The following is a 24,829-nucleotide window of genomic DNA, read 5'->3' as shown; positions in this document are numbered from 1 at the left end:
AGTTCTCTAGGCAGAAGTTAGGACATATCTAAAGGCATTGCCCTAGGCAGGAGTGAACATTTAATTAGCCAGTACCCAGTATTTCAATAGGCCCCAAGTATTTCCTTAGCACCCTATAAGCCCTGCATCAGGCTTCAAATAGGCATTACATCACTTCCAACCTGGCATTAGGCAAACTACACATCGGCTGGTGCATAAATGAGCAGCAAGTTGCTCCTATTAATCAGGGAACATTCCCATAAGGCAAGGGAGAAACATCCATCAACAATGCAGCCCAATTTAATAATTAACTCACGGCAGGAGTACAAGGTTCCTACTGCAGGGGACCCACAGTGACCTTCGTGGGCCCAGTCCCCATGCCTGAAGGGCTTCTGTAATTAATTAGGGCCAACAGGACCCAGTCACCAGTTTTCCCCAGGGAGGGGCGAACTCGGGGCCTCCCGGGGCCTTCTGCCCTCCTCCCTGGGGGTTTGCTATCTCCTCTCCGTTAATCTGGGCCAACCGGGCCCAACAACAATCTTCCCCAGGGGAGGGGCGAACTCGAGGTCTCATGCGACCTTCCGCCCTCCTCCCCGGGGGTTTACCTGCCTTCTTCGGCCCTTCCTGGGCCCTTGCGTAGGTTCTGGAGGCAAGGGAGGGGTTCCAACCCACCCGTGAGCTTCATTCGGCCCAGCACGTTGCACAGGGGCCGGACCCGGGATGCGGGGCAATCGGAGGGGGCTCTGGTGCACATCGGCCCCCTCCGCGACGAGTGCTGGCAGTGAGGGGGGGCTCTGACACTCTCTCGGAGCCCTCCCCGTCGATGACAAGCGGTTCCCGGGCCTTCTACAGCCTCACCGGCCCAGGAACCAATCGCGATGTGGTGCAGGAGAGGCTCGGCCACGCGGCCAATCAGTGCGCGGCGGGGCCGGGACTTGATGTGTCCCCGTCACGTGATACGGGGATTCCTGCCTCAGGGCCTAACGCGACCTTACTGGTATGCGCGGAGGCCTCCTCAGGCGTACAATACGGCGGCCCTCTCCTGGTACACGGGGGCCGCCGAGGGGGGTCACGAAGACGGCGCTGGTTCCGCTGGGATCCCTCACTCTCCGGCCGGGCCGCGGCGGTGACAGCGGCCCCAGGTCACGCTGAGACACAGCGCCTTTTCTCCCTCACGCCTCCGGTTGCTGAGGCGGCCCTCTCCTGGCACTGGGGGCCGCCTGGGGGCAAAGCACGGCGTTTCACTAGGCGCTACAGGTAGGCGCTTGGCGATGTTGCAGTCAGTGGCGCTCTTCCACTACTTCCGGTCGCTTCACCGGCACAGCGACATAAGAGCGCTTTTCAGGGGTCAGCAGTTCACAGGACAACAATCCAGGCAGATATAGCGCTTCAGGATTCTAGCGCTTCAGGATTCTAGCGCTTCAGGATTCTGGCGCTTCAGGATTCTAGCGCTTCAGGACCACTATAGCCTCAAGAATCACAGCGCACTCTGGCAATATCAGCAGGCTCAGTGCTTCTCACAGGGACACAGTAGATAAGCGCTTGGAGGGCAATGTAGCGCTTAGGCAGTTTCTAGGAGGCTAGCGCTTCAGCAGTAGCTGTCTTCAAACAAGGGCAGTTCACAGGTCAAGCCACACAGCAGTGGCAGGTTAGCGCAGGAACCCCAGGTGGCGTCAGGGGGGCACAGGGAGCGACACAGCGCCAATACCTGGGTGGTTCCTCAAAAGTCCTGTGGTGATTTAGTTTTTCTTCTTGGCGTGATGTTTCTTGCGCCCTTAGTTTCTTGGTTACTGGTTCCTTAATTTCTTCTTGGCGCAGCTGTTTCTCGCGCCCTTGTAAATAGCAGTTGGGTTCTTGTTTCCTTGAAGGGGGTTAAGTTGGTGGCTGGTGTTGGTTCTCCTCAGCCAATCCCCTCAAGTGGTCCCTGGGGGTTCCCTTCCGCTGGGCTAGGTAAGGGGGGATTTACAGGTGTGCTCAATACTTGAAAGGCAGCACTCAAAGTACTGTCACTTCCAGCATCATAGTCCCTGACTAGGCCCCTCTGCCTAAACTCCTGCGTAGGTTCCTCCCCCAGGTCCTCCCCTCAGCTTCTCTCCTTCTTCTCCTCAGGAAAGTTCCCTCCCTTTCCTTTTATAGTGCCAGTTGACAGTTGGTAGTGTCAGTTGGTGTCAGTTGGTGTCACCTCACCTCTCCCAGAAGGTTCCAGAGGCTTCCGGAGGTTCCACCATTCTACCTGTGGACAGGCTGGCAGGCTAAGATGGATACATTGCCTGAGGGTTCCAGCCTGCCCCTGGCTACTAGAATGCGCCCTCTAAACCACGCTGCTGCAGCAGTGGTCTGTGGCGGCCATGTTAGGGGTAGGAAGTACCTGTACTTTAACACTAGTTTTACACTACACAGGCCCTTCTCCACTACACAAGACCTACACACTGTTGTTTCAATGGGGGCATTCTAAATTAACAGGGGATAAAAAACGAAAAATTTCTGGGGAAAGGGCCAAGTCTCACAGGCCTCAACATCCCGAAGCAGGAAATGCCCTTACAGAGTCTGCTCTTTGCTGGGCCTGCCCTACCAATGGGGTGCCCTGAAGAATTCATTGAAGTAGGGAGGCAGCTGGAAGTCACTTCCTGTGAAGATGGATGATGCAAAATGAAGTTCTCTTGACTTACGTCTTCTTTTGAAGATGGTTTTGGCGAGAAACCAGTTATGTCCCTTCCTGTGCAAGTGGGCGTGGGAAATCCAATGAGGTCACTTCCTGTGCAGGTGAATGATGTGAAATCCAGTGATGTATCTTCCTGTACAGATTTATGATGGGAAATACAGCTTCTTGTGCATATGGGTGATGGGAAATGAAGTCAACATGCTTGACTTCTTCTTTTGAACACATTGTTTTGGTGGGAAACTAGTGATGTCACGTCCGGTGGAGATGGATGATGGGAAATTCAGTGATACCACCTCCTGTGCATAAGGGTGATGGGAAATGCAGGGGGGTTACATCCTGTGCAGATGGATTATATGGAAAATGCATATAACTCATGATGATATGAAGCTAACACATTTTCTTCTTGGTCCAGCTTCTGCCAGAAAAAAGAGAGAACCCAATTTCTGCTCAAATCTGTGCTTAGCACACAAGGTATACACACTCTACTTTCTTTCTAAGAATTGTCTTAGAGAACATCTCTTTCCTTATAGATAATAAAATTATATAGATAATAATGTGCATTATACTATCAACTGTATTTCTACTCTTCCATTATATCATGAGCAGTCACAATACTAAAATAAGGTTTGTCCTGCCTGCACAAAAAGCAAGTTCAAACATTTTGCACTCACCCAGCTCCTCTACACCTTGTAAACTCCTAGATCAGACAGGGTACCATGTGCCCTCCTCAGTCCCCAGGAAGGCATTCATTTTCAATAATTCAATCAATCAATCAATTAGGATTTGAAAAGCACGCATACTCACCCGTGAGGGTCTCAAGGTACCTGGAGGGAGGGTGAGGCTACTGATCCATCTGTGCTCTGGTGTTCAGTCGAAGTGCCAGGTCTTGAGGTCCTTCCTAAATTGGGTCAGCGATGGGGATTGTCTGAGGTGGGTAATCAGGGTGTTCCAGGTCTTGGCAGCGAGGGAGGAGAATGATCTTCCTCCGGTTCTTGTCTTGTGAATCTTAGGGATGGTGGCCATGGCCATCTGGGTAGAGCTCAGGTGTCCGATGGGGATGTGGAATGAGAGGCAGTGGTTCAGGTATGCTGGTACTGCATCATGGAGGGCTTTGCAAGCGTGCGTGAGGAGCTTGAAGGTGATCCTTTTGTTGACTGGGAGCCAGTGCAGTTCAGAGATGCGGCTGCTGCGAGAGATGTCGAGGACCAGTCGGGCTGCTCATGCAATCTTACTGAACTAAATATTTGGGTACAAATTACGCCATTTATGCAATACTTTTTGTACAAAATATTTAAGGGACACCTTCTTCCACAGCATATGATCCTAACATAGGGGTTGATTAGGATGACAGTGAGCCTGCCACCAACAGCCTTTTGGCGGCAGTCTGACCACGATCCTAAGCAAGTTTCCCATTCGCCACATCAGGATGGCGGGCAGTTTGTTGGCCGTCGGCAAGACCAACCGCCATGCATCTGAAGGGCACCTTGAGCCCGCTGATGCAGCGGAGGTCTTGTACTCCCCTCTATTATGGCGGTGCCTGCCGGCAACGCCGTAGGGATTACAATGTCCCTTCCTGCCTGCCTTTTCATGGGGGTTAACCACCATGAAAAGGGTGGCAGAAAGGAACTTTGGGGGCCCGTAGCAGGCCCTTTTTCCCCTGCCCCTCTGATGTGGGCACTGGGGGGCACCTATGTCCCTCCCCCATGTGGCAGGTACCACATGGTGCCTGTGACGTAGTGTAGGGATAGGTGCAATGACCCTGTGATGGCGGTCGCATTGTAATGCCTATGTCCGGACCACCTGTCGGGCGGTCCCAATTCCCAAAAGAGTGGTGTGTGGACAAAAGTCCACGCGCCATCATAATCGGGACCTTAATGTGGTTAGTATATGGGACAATGTCCCTGCATATTACTACCTTTCACTATTATGGGTGTCTACATCTCATTTCCATGGGTTGTTATGAGCACCTTCGTTATCCATATCTCTTATACTCATTGGATCTTCCCTTTTAGTTTCATTGCCTCAATGAGGACCCTGCCCTTATTAGTACATCTTCTTGCAAGAATCCATTAGTACACTTGTCATTATATGAATCAATTAGAACTAAGAGTCCTTGTGACTCTGCCAAACCATATTTGGCTTAGAAGTTATTCTCTGTGCTTGCTTCTCTAATTACAGAGTAGTATGCTTTCCTTAGCAATGGAAACTACGGTTTGAGAATGAATTGTTCATACTACGGGTTACCAAGTTTACATTTATAAACTTCCTGTTCAGATGATTGTGAAATCTTGTGGTTTAATATTTTATCATCCTCCAAATTAGGGGTTCTGATAGTCCCTCGAGGCCAAACATTACTCTCCTACTGTTGCACCTTGATAAATTGAATATATTAGTTTGATTCGATTCTAACAGGGAAGGAAGTTTCTTCAGTAGATGAAGTTTTCGCCTTCAGATATTGTAGTCTACAGCAGAGATACAAAGGGGCCTCATTTATGAGGCTGTGCTTCACTTTTACGCTGCCCGTGCGTCACTTTTTGTGACGCACCAATGGCATAAAAAATGCTCCTTGTTGCGCCATATTTACAAAGTGACGCATCTAGGTAGATGCGTCACTTTGTAAACCCCTGTGCCACATTATACCTGTGCCAGGTATAATGTATGCAAGGGGGGCGTATTGACGCAAGAAAGGGTCGTAGAAGTGACGCAGTGAAATCTTATAGATTTCACTGCGACACTTCTAGGATGCAAATGCGTAAATATCTTACGACTGCCTCACAGCAGGCGTAAGACTGAAGCAGGCCCTTTCACATGGGGCTTGCCCCATGTGAAAGGACTCATTGCTGGAGTGGCATCACTTTTCTGCAACTCCAGCTCCAGACTCCAGCAATGCGTCACTTTTCGCCATACAGATACGTCAGAAATACTGATGTATCTGTAACTCCTTGCGCAATGATGCGTCATACTGTAAATATGACGCATCATTGGTATCGCAAGGAGGGCGCAATGAAAAGTGATGCATCGCTGTTTTCACGCAGCAATGCGTCACTTTTCATAAATGAGGCCCAAAGTTTTTAGATGCTTAATAGCCAACTCACTTTGCCGACCTTCTAGGAGCTTTGTTCAATCCCTCCAACACCACTGGTTTTGTAAATGTCTTTAATGAAATATACTCTGGGCTGCTTACAGGTTATAACATTGTTTTCAGAGTAATTTAGGACCTGAATCCGAGTTTGGCAGTCCTACAGTGGACGGTGCAACGTGCTAACTGCTGTAGGACTGCAAAACCCATGATGCAACCGCCCACCAGATTAGGATGGTCTGTGGCGGTCTGACAGGGGCTGTCTGGTAGATTCATAGACAAGTCTACCATGCAGACTGCTGCTCTAAGAGCGCCGTCTGAACCTTCTTGTGAAGTGTAGCATGCATGCCACACCATGCAGGAACTGGGGGTGCAAAACAAGGTGGGCACTACATGTGCCCCAGCTGCACACACCCGCTGGGCCCCGAGATGGCAGGGGGCCCTATTGCCATGAAAAGGGTGTTGATGAGGCAACTCAAAAATGCTCGGCTGTGTTACTGCGGCACCACCAGCACATTTCTGCTGCGTGAACGCCATCTGATCCTGGATCCCAGGCAGTCACAGCCGTCCTGTGGTGGTCTAACTGCCGTAGTCATAATACTGAGGGCGGTCCCGCAGTGTAGCAGTGGCCGGACTGCCACCACAGGTTTGGCAGTCCTATAGAGCGCTGAACTTGTAATCAGATACCAATTCTTTTTTAGGTTCACTCGCCTTGAACAGGTTCACTGAAATACTTTCTAGTCTCAACACGGAGTATGTAATTATCATTCTTCTTCAAAGATGACGTCTTTATTTGCAACTGAAGAGCATTATCCCTATATTACAACATCTTATCTGAGGGTAGTCGTGCTTTCCAATCTGCATGAATAGTGAATGTTGAGCTTTCCCAAATTCTTGCCACTAGCAGCAGGTCTAATGTTTTTTGTCCTGAGGATTTTTGTAGATTATCCAACTGCTAGTCCTTCACAAAAGTCATTGTATGTCTCTGCAACTGCCCATAATCACTGTTCCTGTTGCCTCGTGTGCCATCAACTCAATCTGTTGTGTAGATTGAGTCCTTGATAACACCATCATCTCTGGTTTCAACTTCTCCTGCTGCATCACCTTTGCCTTATTCACCTGGGATCACTGACACAATATCGAAGTAAACAATATCGATAGACACAAATATTATGTAAAAAATATAGTTCACCAAAATATCGTGTCCCAAAACTTATATTGGTAAGTGCAAAACTATAGGAAGCAATATAGTTTTATAATGTAAATTAGAGTTTAAAGTAGGACATATTTATTTTTAATTATGTATTAATATGAAAATGTATTCCAAATGAAAGTTTTCGCTGCAAACTTTCTTTGAAAAAACAAGCCAACAGTAAGAAAAGTGTTGAACTGCGAAGACTTTCATTTTACTAATCCTACTGCAGTCTAAGCAAGATTAGGGAAAATACTTGACTTGACTTCAAACACATTGCAGGGGTGTGGAATTTAATAAAATATCTACTGGTCAATGGGGTAGGTTGCTTCATAAATCTAATTGTCCTGATACAAAATCCCCCTGTACATTTGGTGGCATGTAGTGCAGCGACAAATTATGCCAGAAATCTCATTATATAAGGGATCTGATATAGCCTCTCGGATTATGCCAGGGCTCATACCATAGTAGTGTTTGAATACATGCAAAGCCCTTATGTTGCCACGTTTCCGCAGATCTACATACTGCGCACAAGCAAATCTACACATGCATTTTTGCTAATTCTAAAATGCAGTTCACAAATATTTTCTAATAGCGCTATTTCTTGTCCTACTTTTGAAAATTCTTGGGAATTCACAAAAAACGTATAGCTGCACTTAATGTAAGGGCATATACCACAGGTGCACTTTTGAGACTTTCTTTAGTAATTAGGCCCCTAATTTGGTCTGGCGTTGACCATGACCTTTTGTGTTTATTAAAATTCTGTCTCTGTCTCTCTGTATCAGTTGGCTTCACTGTGAGTGACAGCATTCTGCTCTTTCACAAAGAGCCTATCAGAACACAAAGTAGTTTTGTTCAGTGCTGGTAACTACTACGGCAATGTGTGCTTTGAGACCAAAAACAATTATTGCTTTTGCTAGTTATAATGGTGAGGGCCCGGCAGCTACCACACCAAAAAGGTTTTACAAAAACCAAGCCAAAACTATTCACACATTGACAAAACTAAAAAGCTAACCACCAATATCAGACCTACTGGCTTTGTCAAGGCTTGTTTATTTTTATTTCCCATGATCCTATTGAAACTGGATACAATGATTGTCCATTATGAATATTTTGGGGAAATACTACCATGCATCAATACATATTACTAAATGATGCTGCAAAGAAATGGCATCTGACATTTTACAGTAGTTTAGCCAAAAAAAAGTTTTACTGCTTTCATGTTCTTATAAACATTTTATTTTGAAAGCAAACAATCAACAATCTTGCTATCAAGCTTCTGCAAATATTTGCATCAAGTTAGAGAACATTATGGGAGCATTATAAATAGCCTCATATTGCTAAACTTTGAAAATGTGTGTACACATTTTTATACTGGAACCACTGTCACTAGTGCAGTCAGAACAGAACATTTACTTAGAGCGCTCATCCTAATAATAAAGGTATTCAATTAATGAACCATACATGCAAGTTTGAACAGCATTAACATATGGACAAAAATATTGCCTTAAGTGCAGACAGTACCCTTCCCTGACCATAATGCAGTACTTCAAACTGGCAGCCAGAGGGTTTGTACTGCAGGGGTTTGGGCCTACTTGTCCCAAGGACAAAATACATATGAACACTTGTTTACCTTAACCTCAAACAATATGTCCTGGGCCTGGGGCTATGGGAATTCCATATCCCTGACATTGCATTTATAAGTAACCCCATGACCGTAGAAAAAATGACAAACACTTTATTAAAATACATTATTAAAACAATATATAAATATACATTTAAAAACGAAAAACACATCATTAATTTACTATTAAAAAAATATATTTTGAATTAATAAATAGTTGTTATTCAAATATTAATTATTAACGGTATCACCCTGTATCCCTGCAAACATAGCAGTCTGCACCAAAAATATAACAAAAAAATAACTATTCCATAAATTAAGTATTTAAAAATAAATTAAATAATTATTTAAATGTTAATTATATATTACTTAATTTACTTTCTACCCTAGACCTCTACATACCCAGCATCCCACAATTAAAATGTAACTCAAATAAATAAGTATAGCACAATACACATAATTTATAATTAATTAAATAATTAGTTACATGTTAATGTTGATGTATAATTATTGTTTATTATTTGTTACTTATTGCTTAATTAACTTTCCATCCTATAACGTACAAGCCCAGCAGCCCACCACTAAAACATAACTCAAAATAATAACTATAGCATAACTTACATAATTGAGAAAATAAATAATTCAAAATTAAGTATTAATTATTACTTAATTAACTTACTACCCTATACCCCAACAAACCAAGCATCCCACAAGTAAAATGTAATTCATATACATAAGTATAGCACAATTTAAGTAGATGATAATCAATTGCATAATTAATTAACAGCTAATAATATATTGCTTATTAATTATTACTTAACTTCTCACCCTGTACCTCTACAAACCCAGCAACCCACACCGAAAACATAACAATTACAAATAATTATTACACAATTGACATAATTGAATAATTATTCATAAATGTAACTTAATTACCGTCCCACTCTGTACCCCTACAAACCTTGCAACCCGTGCCTTACATAATTACATACATAAAAACCTAAATACCAATCACACAATTAATTACAAATACTTAATTTATAAATAATCAATTTTGCTTCATTAACTTCACATCTTATCCTCCTACAAACCCAAAACTCTCTATAACTCTATAAATCACTATTAGCAATTAAATAAAACATTCTAAATCGTTTAAAATGACAAACTATATTTTACAAAACGTTTAAGACAATCATGCAAACAATAATAACACATAACATTAATATATGAACTAAAACATATTAAAATAAAAAATATATATTTTTTCAAAGATATTAATAAAAATGATATAAAAAGCAATGATATTCTTGAAAAGGATATTACTTAACTAAAAAGATAGTTTTGACATCGATATTTTTTGCTTTTGCATCGTGATATTTTCGTCTCCCATTATTATTTCCTATATTTGTTTCTCCCAATATTTACAACTCAATATTTTGTCCAAACACCTTCACCTGCACCAACAGTGTTTTCCTATTTGTCTTTAGGCCTCCATTTACAATCTCCAGGTACAACTCATATGTTCAAGAACCTCGCCATCATCACCTTTAATAGAGACGACTTTTGATTTTACAGACTCCGATATTGAATGTTTGTGTACTCTATGGATGACAATGCACAGCTGTTTCGTTGACTTTAAGGCCGCTTTCGACTGTGTACCTCGAAGCCGATTTTGGCTCAAATTGCCGAAATGGGGGATCCCACGAGCACTACTACAAGCCATAATCGCGCTACACACTAATATATGGATCCGTATAAAACTTGGGGATGGATCATACATCTCAAGGCGCCCCTTCTCTTCAACCCCTTCATCTCCGATTTGTCAGAGTCGCTCAACGAAGTTAATTCCCATCCTCCGAAACTTGCTGGCACAAGAGTTAGCAATCTACTATATGCGGACGATCTGGTCCTGGTAAGTCACACAAGGGTTCACTTGTAGAGACTACTTGATCGGTTTTCCCAATATACCATCGAAAACGACCTGGAACTAAATTTAACAAAGGCAAGGGCAATCACCTTCGGGCAAAGGAAATATCAAGGTGGTGGTTGGCAAAACAATGGTGAAAACGTTGACAGAGCCCATTCATACAAGTACCTAGGGGTTCACTTGGACAGAAGGGGCGCATTCTCTAAACATAGAGATGAGGTAGAAGCCAAAGCCATGACAATCCAGGTGGCTTTTAAGACTCTTGCAAGGCAACTGTCTGGGCCCAGTCTAATCCCACTCATAACTGTCATGAAGGCAAAAATCATCAACTCCCTTACCTATAGCCAGGAGATTATGCAAGGGAAATACAATAGCCTTGTGAACAAAATAATAAAAAGTACATTCAAACAGGTGCTGGGTTTACCAAAATCTTCATTCCCCACTCAAATACGTCTCGAGTTTGGTCTTCAAGACCATCAAGCGGCATGGCGTGGAGCGTACATCAGGCTGTGCAATAGGTTGCGTACCTCCAGAGAAGTAGGCCTGGAGACCCTTTTGTGGGTGGAAATCTCAGCTGGTCAACTCAGAAATTCATTCCGGCACTATCTGCAAGACTCTTTAAAACTCCTTAATATAGAAGAAATCTGGATCTCTAATCCATCGCAGCAGGCACTTAAAATTCAAATCAAAAGACACATCCGCCTCTGGTCCTTTCATTCGGACAGAGCCCAACTGGTGCAACGTACGCACGCCAGGACAATTGTATCAGGATTCAAGCCAGGGATTATGGCACCCCATCTGTCATGTACCTACTCAGTGCTGTGGAAAAAAAGATTTTTGACCCTCAGAATGGGTGAATAGCCATTCCTGTATAATTTGCCAAGATGGTGCCATGCATTTTCTAACGTAATGTGCAGGGGCTGTGGGAGTAGCACAGAAACAATCGAGCATGTGGTATGTCTTTGCCCCGCAGTCAATGATGATCAAAAGATCTGTTCAAAAGCGAATGGAACAAACTCGGCATTTGCACGTGCCAGCAAGCCATCCTTGCATCAATGAACATGGACAATCCACAGCTCAATATCCGATTCACCAAGTTTGTCACAGGAACAGCAAGAAAATATATAAATAGTGAGAGCCAGCAAGTCATCAATAGTTAATTATTAAAGGACAGATTAAGTCCTACGTTGTCCTACTGATTTGCATATTCCCCTGCACCACTCAAGTGTAGCAGACCACCACCCTGGTGTACGGACTATCTTGCTCTCCTGTGTACCCCTTGGAACTTTCATATTGCTGTATGCAGGGATTTTATTATATAAATGGACCTGCTTTACCAGGAACTTCGTCAAAAATATGGAATTAGATTTTCCAGCGTTATTAATTATTGCCTTTTAATAATTAACATCTGCCTGTGGCTCTAGCAGATTATACAATCAGAATTGATAATTATGGTTTTAAACTGCCTTTTAGTTATTTTGTAAAAAAAAAAGGGTTGTTCTGTCTGGATGAGTTAATACTTTTATTATCAAAAAAAATATATATATAGGTTCAGGATTTTAAATTATTGCTGATGAACCTTATCTTTTCACTCGTTTTTTATTATGGATGCATGTTCCCCATTGTAATGATTTTTATTAATCAAACAATAAAGTATTTCTGGTGAACTGTATGGATGACATTGAGATGGGGCTCACTTATGCAGATTTTTTACAATGGCACACTCCTTTCTATCCAGCTTTTGCACATTATCTTGCACCTTGCTCTTCAATCAAAGTAGGAGGGTGAGGAAATCCAGAAAGATATTTGTCTCTCTGGCAAGTAACATTGTGTTCTGAATTTGGATTCTTTCCCAGTAAGTTTGGGAGAGATTAATGGGACATACCTGTTCTGCCTTGGGCTGATATATTTCTGTGTCTCACACCCTAGCATGTGCCGCAGCCCTAATAAGGCCAGGAGACAAAGTCAGGATCCATGGACTTCCACACACACACGCTCTATATCTTTCTATCTATCTAAACATATATATATATATATATATATATATATATATATATATATATATATATATATATATATATATATATATGTGTGTGTGTGTGTGTATATATATATGTAAATATATCTATCTATCTATCTTTCTATCTAGTGAGTGTGATTTCTAAATGTTTATGAGTGGAAACATATACACTAAGGTACTGCATAACTTAAACTAACAGCAAAAAAACAAAGAAAGTTTATGAGGGATTACCGAGATTACGAGTCAGGGCGCACACTAACATTTCACAAAAAGTATGACCATTTGTTTGACAAAGACGGAGGAGGCCTGAAAAAACCTATCTGCAAAGATAATAGCATTACTATTTCGGAAAGTGATATTTCGGATGGGAACATGTCGGATGGATCTTCCAAATCGACACCTGTAGTTCCTAAACAAAAGAAGATGCCTAATTTTTTAGACCAATTTCAAATGATTTATCAGGGAAGGACAGAGCAATACTCCCAACAACAGGGCCAAAGCTCCCAGAGAGGGGGCGGACGCGGAGGCAGAGGCAAAAACAAAGGAACAAGCAAGCCAAAAAACGATGCAAGAAAAGACGCAACCCCAGTGGGAATGGTAACAAGGGGCAAGAAAGCACAAATATGACTGTTATGAACTTATCTAAGCGGATCCTATCGGAGGAAGAAGTTGGACTACTGGGACTAGGTGGTGGCACATACTCTTTGTGGAAATTGGTTCGGACTTTGCCAAAATGAGAATCTGTTGAGGATTTAAGTCGCAACTATTTGCCCACTTGGGCAAGACCTTCCATGCTGCTCGCTATTTGGACATTATTATTTTTTCACACTGGTATCATGCAGTAATACCTATTGCGAAGATGACATAATTTGTGTAATTACTTGTTTAACTGATTGTCCAAATGCCAAAATGAGAATCTGTTGAGGATTTAATTTGCAACTATTTGCCCACTTGGGCAAGACCTTCCTTGCTGTGCGCTATTTGGACATTATTATTTATTCACAATGGTATCTTGCAGTAATACCTATTGCGAAGATGATATAATTTGTGGAATGACATGGTTAACTGATCGTCCAAAACGCAGCAAAACATAACTGAACTGTTATTTGTATATAATTGTGACTAGGCAAAGATGGCGGATCCACTGTGTATTATGGTTTACCTTTTTCACTATGGTGTAAGTCCTTCTTTCATGTTTGTTCACAAACAGTATATTTAAGTATGGTCACTGTGTAGCTTCTCTAGCGTGATCAAGACGTAAAGTCGAAACGCGTTGCTGTGCAGTTGGATGATTAAAATTTCTGCAATCCATGTGAGGTGTCCGTGGTGATCTTCCTCGAGGGAGGTGGTACTACTGTGATAGTTTTCAGGGCTTCCGGTGCCCTGACCACGGACCGCCCAATAGACGGCTTCTTCCATACCGGAGTTGTGTTGCTGATATATATATATATATATATATATATATATATATATATATATATATATATGTGTGTGTGTGTGTGTGTGTATATATATATATATGTAAATATATCTATCTATCTATCTTTCTATCCAGTGAGTGTGATTTCTAAATGTTTATGAGTGGAAACATATACACTAAGGTACTGCATAACTTAAATTTGTATTTTAAGTGTATGTCTAATGAGTGATACCCCTTCTAACATATATAATGTGAGTGGCTTTGTGACTCTGTGTGTCTGGGTGCGAGTGGGTATTTGAGTGGTTGTGGGGGTGTCAGTGGGTGTATGAGTGGTTGCATGGGTTTGTAAGTGGGTGTGTGATTGGCTGTTTGAGTGTGTGACTGGGCGTGTGAGTGGCTGTATGAATGTGTGAGTGGGCGTGTGAGAGGTTGTATGGGTGTCACCGGGTGTGTGAGTGGCTGCGTGTGTGTATGAGTGGGTGTGTGGGTGGATGTGTGAGTAGCTGTATGGGTTTGTAAGTTGGTGTGTGAATGGTTTTATGGGTGTGAAACTGGGTGTGAGGTCTGTGTAGGTGAGTGAGTGGTTGTCTGAGTTCCTCTATCGATGAGTGAGTGGGTAGGTCAGTGGCAGTATGGCTGAGTGAGTGCGTTTCTGAGTGCCTGTATCGATGAGTTTCTGCATGTGCGAGTGTATGTATGGGTGTATCAATATGTGTGTTAGTGGCTGTATGACTCGGTGTGTGAGTGGCTGCATGGGGGAGTGAGTGGGTGTGTGAGTGGCTCTACGGAGGAGTGAGGCGTGTCTGAATGGTTGTATGGGTCTTTCATTGGCTGTGTGAGATTGTGAGTGGTCCAGTGGATGATGTCATCAGTGATGTCATTTAAGATGTCATCAGTGAAATAATCAGTGATGTCACTGGCCATGTCATGAGTGATGTAATATGCATTAGCAGTGCATTGGGGTGGGCGTAAGTTATAGTTAGCTCAGGTAACTTTAACTGTTGAATGTCAATGGTTTTGTGTGAGAGAAATCTGAGCCTCACTTTATTGTCCCTGTAGCTCTTGTTTTATTATTCCATTTCCTAACTATAATGTCCCTGTAACTGTATTTTAGAGAATTTCTTTGTTTTGTAATGTTATTTCCTAACTATAACATCTTTGTAAACCTTTGGTTTAAAAAAAAAAAAAATCTAAGGTTTTTTATATTTTATTTCCTAACTGTAACCTGAAACCTTTGAGAGTGAGTGTGTACGTGAGTGCATGATCGTCTCACTGTGTCTGTGAGTGGGTGTGAGAGTGCATGAGTGGATCTGTCAGTGGGTGCGTGAGTGTCTGAGTGGGTCTGGGAATGGCTGCATAAGAGTCTCACTGGGTGTGTGAGTGGATGCATTAGTGTGTAAATGGGTATGTGAGTGGGTGTGTAATTTTAAGAGTGGGTTTGTTACTGCCTCTCTGAGAGTGTGAGACAGCCTGTGAGTAAGTGCATGTGTATCAACAAAAGGAGGGGAACCGTGGCGGACTTTCATTAACAGGGTCCAGTGTACAAGTCCGAACAACTAGTAACACAAAGTTCCCCAAGACAAGTGTAAATGACAGTGTAAGTGTGTGGCGTAGAGGAAAGAAAAGGGGGAGGATTCCTTTTGGTACTAAAACCCTCACACACCCAGCAAGCTAGGTGTCATGCTTCATCATATGGGATCTGCTCCTCGTCAGACTAGCGCTGCAATGTCTGATGGGCACCTGTAAAGGGGCTCTTTAATGGAGATCTTTTGTTCTAGCCATAAGGTGCATGCGTGTGAGAGGGCGAGAAAAAGTGTAGTCGTGAGGTGAAAGTGGGTTAAAAAAGGTGAGTCAGTCCACAATAGCCTTTATTGGTGTGGTTGGCTCCCTTGGTTAAAAGGGTGGGATGGGAGATATAAACTGGGAATATTCACAGTAAAATATCTGCAACCCTTAGGTCAGGTCAACATGTTTCTTGCGGTCATGGCAATTCTTCAGGACCTAGGTGTTCAGTACTACACAGTGGAGAAAATATAAAAAAAGAAGAAATTACAACCTCATCCAGTAGGCCAGTGAAGGTGCAGGCCGAATGGTCCTACTCTAATAATGCGACCCTAGGGGTTTTTCCTAAGGTGCCCTTTTTCTCGCCCTCTCACACGCATGCACCTTATGGCTGGAACAAAAGATCTCTGTGTGAGGGTTTTAGTTCCGAAAGGAATCCTCCCCCTTTTCTTTCCTCTACGTCACACACTTACACGGTCATTTACACTTCTCTTGGGGAACTTTGTACCTCTTTGTGTTACCAGTGAGTGCATGTGTGTCTGAATGGGTGCATGAGTCTGAGTGGGACTGTGAGTGGCTGTGTGAGTCTCTGAGTGGATCTGTGAGTGGTTATGAGTCTCTGAGTAGATGTGTGATTGGATGTGTGTATCTGTGATTTGGTGTCAATGTCTGCTTGGGTTTGGGAGCGCCTCCATGATTGCATAGTGAGAGGGTGCATAAGTGTCTGACTGGGCCTATGAGTGCATGTGAGAGTTTCTGAGTAGGTTTGTGAGTGGGTGAGTGAGTATCTAAGTGGGTCTGTGTATGGGTGTGAGAGTGTCTGAGTGGGTCTGTCAGTGGGCAGTGAGTGTCTCAATGGGTCTAGGAGTGGCTACATAAGTGTCTCACTGGGTGTGTGAGTGGGTGTGTGAGTGTCTAGGTGGGTGTGTGAGTCAGTCTGTGAGTGGGTGTCTCAGTGGGTTTGGGAGTACCTCCATGAGTGTTTGAGTCAGTCTGTGAGTTAATGCATGACTGAGTGGGTCTGTGAGTGGGTGCCTGAGTCTGAGTGGTTCTGTGTGGAAGTGTGTGAGTCTCTGAGCAGGCCTGTTACTAAGTACATGAGCTTCTGAGTGGGTCTGCGAGTGGAGCCCAAATAGGTCCACACAGCTCCCCCTAGTTGACTATGCAGCCCCAGGAAGGTGGTGGTCCCCAGGGCATAAAGTTGCTCTTGGAGATGGGCCATGTGTGCCCCTCCATTACATTTATAAACTCTGCATGCCCCTGGGACCTGGTCCATCCAAGGGATTCATTAAAGACCAGCGCTCTTGCTTTTTTTTTGTATGCAGCTTCTCAACTTTGGGGTCGATTACGATGCCGTCCGAAAGGCTCTGAACGGGATATGGATTCGGCAAATCTGATTCGGAACCTATGTTTCCAACCGAATCAGACACCTTTGTGGATGACCGATTACGATGCAAGAAAACCGTTAGGGCTGTCCGAATCAGTACCGAACAGCATTTGGACAGACCGAGTCGTTTGGAGCCGATTTGTACAGCTCTATGAAAAAGGTTTCCGAACGAGCGATTACGATGACCGATTCGGACAGCTGTCTGATTCAGTTTGCCTGACATGAAACAACTCTCGGAATCTGATTTTGGCCCCCCTTCACCCTCAGGTCTCCAGTTGGGGCCCATGATTGTACCCATGGGACCCTCCTTTCCAACCATGCACAGTGTGGCAGGCAATATGGGGTGCCCATCACAGGGTGCATGTTTTTCCCCAACAACCCTTTCTTTCAATGTGAGCCTGTGTTCTCGTTCGGAGCACAGGCTCCCATTGAAGTCAAAGGGAGTCTGACCGAATCACATCTGGAAGCATCTGGATGCATTGTAATCGATTCAGTCAGAAGAGTTTCCTAACAAGATCATAATCGACCAGTTTGTCAATATTTCGTGTTTTTTATTATTTTTAAGTTCTTTGTTGCCCTAGGAGGGTCCTAGCAGAACCCCAGGGCTAGGGGGTCAGGGTATTTCTACCCTGCCCCCTGTTCTTTTTCTTAACATTTTTTCTAGGACTCAGCTGATGCCGAGTCCCACGATGGCTGCTAACACTTCCTCATTGATGTGTTGGCAGACAATCAGATTTCAGAACGGGGACTGTCTGATCCTCCCGCAGTATTTGTTTCCTACTGCACTGCACGAACTTCTGCATACTCTGTTGATTAGGACACCTTTCCATCCAGTAAATTTCAGCAAGTTCGACTTATCAAAGTTGACCTAAGGAAAATTGTAGCAGTGAGGAGTTTATGGCACTGATAATTAACTGTTGTGTAAACTGTACATTACTAGGAATTCAAATCCTTGCACAAACAACAGTATGCTCAGGAGTTGGATTTTTATGGCCCACTTGTGATCGGGGCCTCAGATCTAAGAGAATAATAATCATTCAGTCAGAGGGAGTGATAAACCCAGCCCAATTTTCTCAACTAGGAGAGAGCAAACTTAGAAATATATAGAAAGATTTTGTAGGATTTTGTATTCAGATATCTGTAGGCACTTAAGTCCTTATTGGATACTTTTAGTTCTACATCAAACCAAAACCCTCCAAAAATAGAAGCCAGAGAGTTATAGACCTATGTGAACTGCAATTTGCTTTAAAAATTGCCTCCAGCTCTTGATCCTCGAAAGTATTCTCACCAGCTTAATTCCCTGCTTAGTCAGTTCGAGTACCTCTCCAGGTCATCATGGACTCTTAGGAAACCGGTTGGAATCACCGCCTTTTGTTCTGCTTTCAGAATTGAAAAAAACATGAAAGGTAAATCTTATAGAAACCAATCAGGGAGCACTCTGGTCAAAACGTAGCAATCAGCAAGTCCATTATGTTCAATATACAAAAGTGAAGAGTCTTGCTGTCATAAATCAGTCCTCATAAATCAGTTGGCTGTATGGGCTTTTGAATGGAACTCAAATAAAGAGGACCGATTAATGACAGCAAGACTCACTTCAATTTTGTTTATTGAACATAATGTGATGATTCTTACTTTTTTACCTGAATGCTCACTGATTGGTTTCTTTGTTTATTTTCTGCTTCGGCAGCAGTAACATGAGCATATCCAAGTGTAAATCCCATATTTATCTATTGACATTCCTTGTTTGTGGTAAAAGTTAATTTAAAGTAGGCACGTATTTTGACTTCTGGAATATTGGAATGACCTCCGATACGCCAGAGATCGTTACGTTAGAGGATTTTGCGATTTCTCTAAAATAAAATCTAACTGACGCTCTGGCTATATATTCTCAGAGAGGCAGAATTTACATCGACATTCAAACTTTTTTGATAATGTAGTCTCATATAAAAAATCCATATAATTAAACGTGTCTCTAAATTTGCATTTGAATGAACATGCACTCCTCAGAGGGCACACATCCTCGATCTGGCTGGTGTAGTAATGGCCATTCCTTAAAAAAAGTTGCTTTCAGATTGATTGCTCGCTTGATCCAGATGCTGCAGTGTTAGAGAGCGGAAGCCAAGAAAAAGAAATTACTTTACGGCCAGAAAATTAGTTTATCTTAATCTCTCAGGATGGTGATTGATTTTGCAGTGACATGTAGTAGATGGACCAGTAATGCTCAAAGAACATGTTTTCGTTTCGAGAGGGCTTCTGCTGCGCATTAAAGCACAGAGAAGCAAGGTCATGGCTTGCTGACGTGCTCCAATGGTTGCCTGGGTGTTTGATTGCCCGTGTTCAAAGGGGCACGAACATAATAACCCAGCAACGAGGGTTGTGATATTTAACCACCCCATCTATGTACTGCAAGTAGCTGCTGCTCCGTCCATTTTCTCCACTATTCAAATATGTATTATTCTGGGTCTGGCTGGATGAAATCCAAAGTGGGAGTGCGTCAGTTGCCTGGGGGCAGCTTTTTAATCACCCTCTCCCTTCTTATGAGCAGATTGCACTCATCATAAGTCTGGGAATAGCAGTGCCTGCCGTTAAATTAACTTGTGCATTAGCAGAGCACGCCTATCAATATTTATTGACAAAAAACGGATTTCATTTTTGTAAGTGGGTAGCAGTTTGAGAAAAGAGAAAACAATGGTGCACTTCAGAAACAGAATCCTCCAACATGCAGCTGTACATCTGGAAAAAAAGAAAAAGCAGTGTTATCAACAGCGATATCAGGGTTGCTGGAGTAACCCACAAAGCATTTTGTGATTTGTATTTTTTTATTTGTAAAGCACAGCTTACAGAAGCTGGAGTTGCCAGGAGAGATGGGTTAGCACAGAGCTTTAACTGAATGCAGATTAATACGTTTGAACATTACAACGTTACATCAAGAATATAAACTTACAATATTATATCAAGAAATCCGTACTACCGAGATACCATTCCAGCCCAAATGGTATATATTCCATACAGATGCATGCCACGATTATGGGCACACGTTTGCACTCTACTGTCAGAAAATGTACTTTCATCATTGCACACTGGCAGGCGCGCAGCTTCCATTGGTGTAGCAGGTACAGTGGCACTATGGCCCAGATGCTTGAGGGGTCCAGTGACCCCTTATTATTCTTGTAGTTTATAATTCAAAGAGCAGTGGTTGAGGGTAGGGGGGATTGCTATTTCCTTTCCTTCACTTAGGTCCATGACACACTACTACTACTGCACACGGACCCTTTTTGCACAAATAGTGTACTGCACATCCTACATCACAGAAAAATGCGTTTACCTGCCACTTTGTGAATCGCAAAAAGATGCTTTAAGTCTTCCACATCTAGGTTTAGAGGAGAGGGACCTCCTCGCCCCCCCCCCCACTTCATGGCTGTGGAGTAACAACTGGTCATACTTACCGACGGGACCTGCGAGTGATGTTCAATACTGATGTTCAAAAGGCTCTTGGGTGGAAGGACAGGTTAACCTAACAAACTCCACTTTGGCACAGTGACGGGTTAAGCAAGGTAGGGAAACTTGAGGGATTCCGCTCCTGGAGCTGCATAGGCAAAGACACTCTGGGGGACATATGGAGGCGGGACCGGATGCTCACATTCAGGGAATTACAAAAAGACTATCAATTGGTAGAGACGGTCAATACCGATATATCCAACTGAAGCATGTGCTTAGATGTCACATCAAAGATGGGGAAACTGTACCAGAATACGCTCCCTTAGAAGACCAACTGTTACTAGACCCAATCCCTTACAAAGCAATCTCCTTTATATACAAGAGAATAATGAACAACTTACCTGACCCTCTTGGGATGCTCCGGGCTCGCCGGGAACTAGATATTGGCCTGTTGGAGGACGACAATGACTGGCAGGCAGCAATGCAGAGCCCCAGAGGAATAGCAATACGGGCCAAATTTTGATTAATCCAATTGAGAATCTTGCACAGGACATACTACTCCTGCACACTTTAGCATAGGATTGGGCATGCAGACTCCGAGCTATAGGTGGGGGGCTCTGGCTTACACAGCACGTTATTCCACACTTTATTGGGAATTTTACATGAAGATCATCGCAAACTTTCAGAAAAAGCGACTGCAGCTAGAACTATCTTGTGGCTTATATCAGCTAGGCATTTTGTCATGGTCGAGGCATGACCAATAGCTGAAGATTATCTTTTCTTAGAGCTCCTGCTGGGTGCCCGAGAATCATACCCGATCCGCCACAAACAGCAAGAAAATAATGAACACCAATACCCCAAAATGAAGGTGAACCTATGTGATGACTGCTGATGTGCCTGCTGGGAAACCTGCCTGAGTGGGTGCTGCGTAGATCGTCCTGACCTGCTGGTGGGGCCTGCTAAACCTAACTGCTGATGATGGAGTGCCTGGACTGCGATCTCTCTTGCCCGCCTAGCAGTGTCTGCCTCATTGCAGGGCAGTCGGGTGGTGAAGGGCCCGCCAGTGGTCACGGTTATCGCTCCAGTGGCCCCTGAGCCACTCCAAGCTGAAAAAGTGGAGGCGCTGAACTCGGCGACCCGAAGGGCTCATGGACGTCGGCGCAGCACTTTAGCAGCTAGCTGTGGGAGTCGCAGCCGAGGTGGCTGGTGTGGGCCTTGCAGCAGGAGGACATACAATGGTGCTCATGAGGTGAGGAGTGGCAGACACAGGGGACTGTGAGGTCCCACCCGCGGCATACTGAGGCAGCAATTGGGTGGGAATCCTCAGTCCCCTGCTCTTACCACCCCAAGCCCTGGGATATATCTTGATGGACCTGATTATCAGTAGTTACACCAAAATCTGTATATCGAACAATCGAGGGGTCACCTCAAACTTTTTAACTCCCTCCCAGACGTATCTAAGTCGCTGTGTTGTGGTGTATCCTAATTCAAACACTATACCATCATAGACCTAACTATAAAAAAAAGTGTGGAACAAGAAGAAAGCACCTCACCGTAGCAACACCAAGGGGACCACTGGCTAGTACTCGTCAGCAGGTCCACTTATCATCATTGGTTACTTTCTCTCTGCAAGAAAAGAAAAACTGTGTGTGTGTGTGTGTAATTAACAAAATCTCAAGCCCATGAAATCCAAATCAATATAGAAACCTAAATGTGAATGCAATATCTATACATGCTATTGACATGCATGCCCTTTGGGCTACTGGGGTTCTAAATCAATACTTCATGGGAGGTTCACATCAAACCTATGATGGTATAAAATACAAAAGAAGGAGAGAAAAGCGCCAACTGTGAACACACACTTCTCAACAGTGATCTACTCAGTCTTCAGTCATAATACCGCGTAATTCCCCTACCATCTGGTTGCGTCCATACTGCCTACTTGCAACCATTAAAAAGGGGTACACCACACGTCAATGGATTGCGTTTCCCCACAGTGATTGCCCAGAGGTCCTATCGCCTGCAAGTAATTTTTGAACAATCATATTTCAATAGTATATAAAATCCAACATTGCCAACATGTGCTGCTCTGCATTCTCCTAGCCGCATTACGCGTTTAAAGTCTTGGGCAGGATGTAGCACACTCATAGCCATTAGTATCATAATGCAAACACGGGTGCTGCGCCGCCATCTATTACCCTGTGTTATTGAAAATCTGTCTGTACCGTGGAAAAATAAGAGTTAAAACAAGTTGAAAATCCTAGTACTTCCGAATTAGCGAGATCAACAAATGAATTGGCTGAGAAAATCCAAGAATTGAAAAGAAATATCGAAGCTGTAACTGTGCAGTAACTATAGGTATGTAAAACCAGTCTTTGAAAATCAAAGAATAAATGAGCCTTCGTTAACTATTCCATTGAATCCAAGTTTGCAAAAAGTAAAGGAAAAGATTTATCCAGATTTAAATGAAACAAGGAATACAATTAGAACAACACCACCTGATTTAACTATAAATCAAAGTCCAAAATATAGAATTCCTATGGGATCAGAATCAGCATCTGAGACTCCAGGGAGAAGTATAGATAAAATAGATTTGACAAAAACTCAGATAGGGCCAACAGCAGAAGAATTAAATGATTGGATTAAAACTTTACAACAAAAAGATTTGGAACCTAAACTTTTAGACGTGGTTTGATTAAAAATAGAAATATGGAAGAACTGATTATTGGAACTATTGGAACTGAGAGACTAAAAACATATCAGGATGAAGAGCAAAGTCAGGTGCCAGTACCACCTCTACCACGAAGTGTTAACCACTTGGCTGCTAAGGTACAATTACTCCTCTGCATTAATTTCCATTGAAATCAATGGAAAGTCCATGACGAGTTACCCTTGTCATTAGCGGCGAAGAGGTTAATCTTCAGAAACACAGTGCAGAGACAGGATTCTACGGAGGAGAGCAGGTAAAAAGATTGCCGAGTGCCGCTGCAATTCTGCAGTTTTGGCTGAGGTCAGATGGAAATGAGTCCGATGAGAGTTATTGACGGTGCCTAAGAGAGGAAGTGCAGTGCGTGCTTGGCGCAACTCTGGAGGTAGATCAGTCTGGTCCTTTTGTGAATGGAAAAGTGAATGGTGTAAATATTACTTTCCTAGTGGACACAGGTGCTACCCGTTCTAGAGTTAGGTGAGCATATCCAAGTGGTAGGTGTGACAAACAGGCAGATTAAAACCCCTCTCACACAACCCGTGGAGGTGGAAATTGGAAATTTTTAAGAAATGCATCGCTTTGTAGTATGTGACAGCAGTCTTGTTAATTTCCTTGGATGCGACATACTTTGTAAAATGAACTGTGCTATTTAATGTTCACCAGATGGCATTGCTTTCCAGACAGCAGATGATGATTTTCTGTATAAAATGACCATGTCAATAATAGATCCATAAAAGAGTGAAATGTTTCCTGTGTTTGACAAAGAGAAAATCCCAAATGAATTAAAAGAAACGGTTCAAGAAAAGGTGTGGGACTTTACAGGAGAAGAGATAGGTCTAATGAAAGGTGTGAGTCCTGTGAAAATTTCTGTAAAAGAAGTAGCTATTTATCCGAATACCCTACAGTATAAATTAACACTAGAGATAATTGAAGGAGTAACCCTGTAATTGACAAAATGATTGAGCAAGGAGTCCTGAAAGAAATAATGAATAACCCATGTAATTCACCTATTTTGGGACTGAAAAAGCCAAACAGAACTTTTAGGATAGTACAGGATTCACGAAAAGTTAATAAAATTGTTGTCCCATGTTGTGCAATTGTACCAAATCCCGCTATGATATTGTATATTGTATCAGATTCCACATGATGCCGAATGGCACACAGTCGTTAATTTGTGTAATGTGTTCTTTACAGTTCCATTACATTCTGAAAGTCAGCCAATTTTTGCATTCAGGTTTGGTGAGCGTATTTTGGCATGGTGCCGAATTCCTCAAGGATATACTGAAAGTCCCCCTATTTTTAATCATATGTTGAAAACATCAGTGGGAAGTCTACAAAATGCCTGAGAAATCTGTTTTGGTTCAATATATTGATGACCTATTAGTGGCATCAAGGACCAAAGATGCTTGTATTTCTGACACCATTGCATTACTGAATCATTTGGCAGAAGGAGGACATAAAGTGTCCCCATCAAAATTACAGTTTTGCCAACACAAAGTGCAATATCTAGGTCATATGATTGGAAAAGGGATGAGACAAGTGACCTCAGAAAGAATCAAAATTATTAGAGGAATTAATCCCCACAAAAAACAGAAGCAGGTGAGAATGTTTC

This window comes from Lissotriton vulgaris, chromosome 3_2 (assembly GCF_964263255.1).
Source record: "Lissotriton vulgaris chromosome 3_2, aLisVul1.2, whole genome shotgun sequence".
In the NCBI taxonomy this organism is placed as follows: Eukaryota; Metazoa; Chordata; class Amphibia; order Caudata; family Salamandridae; genus Lissotriton; species Lissotriton vulgaris.
Note: the sequence above shows the minus strand (reverse complement) of the source record.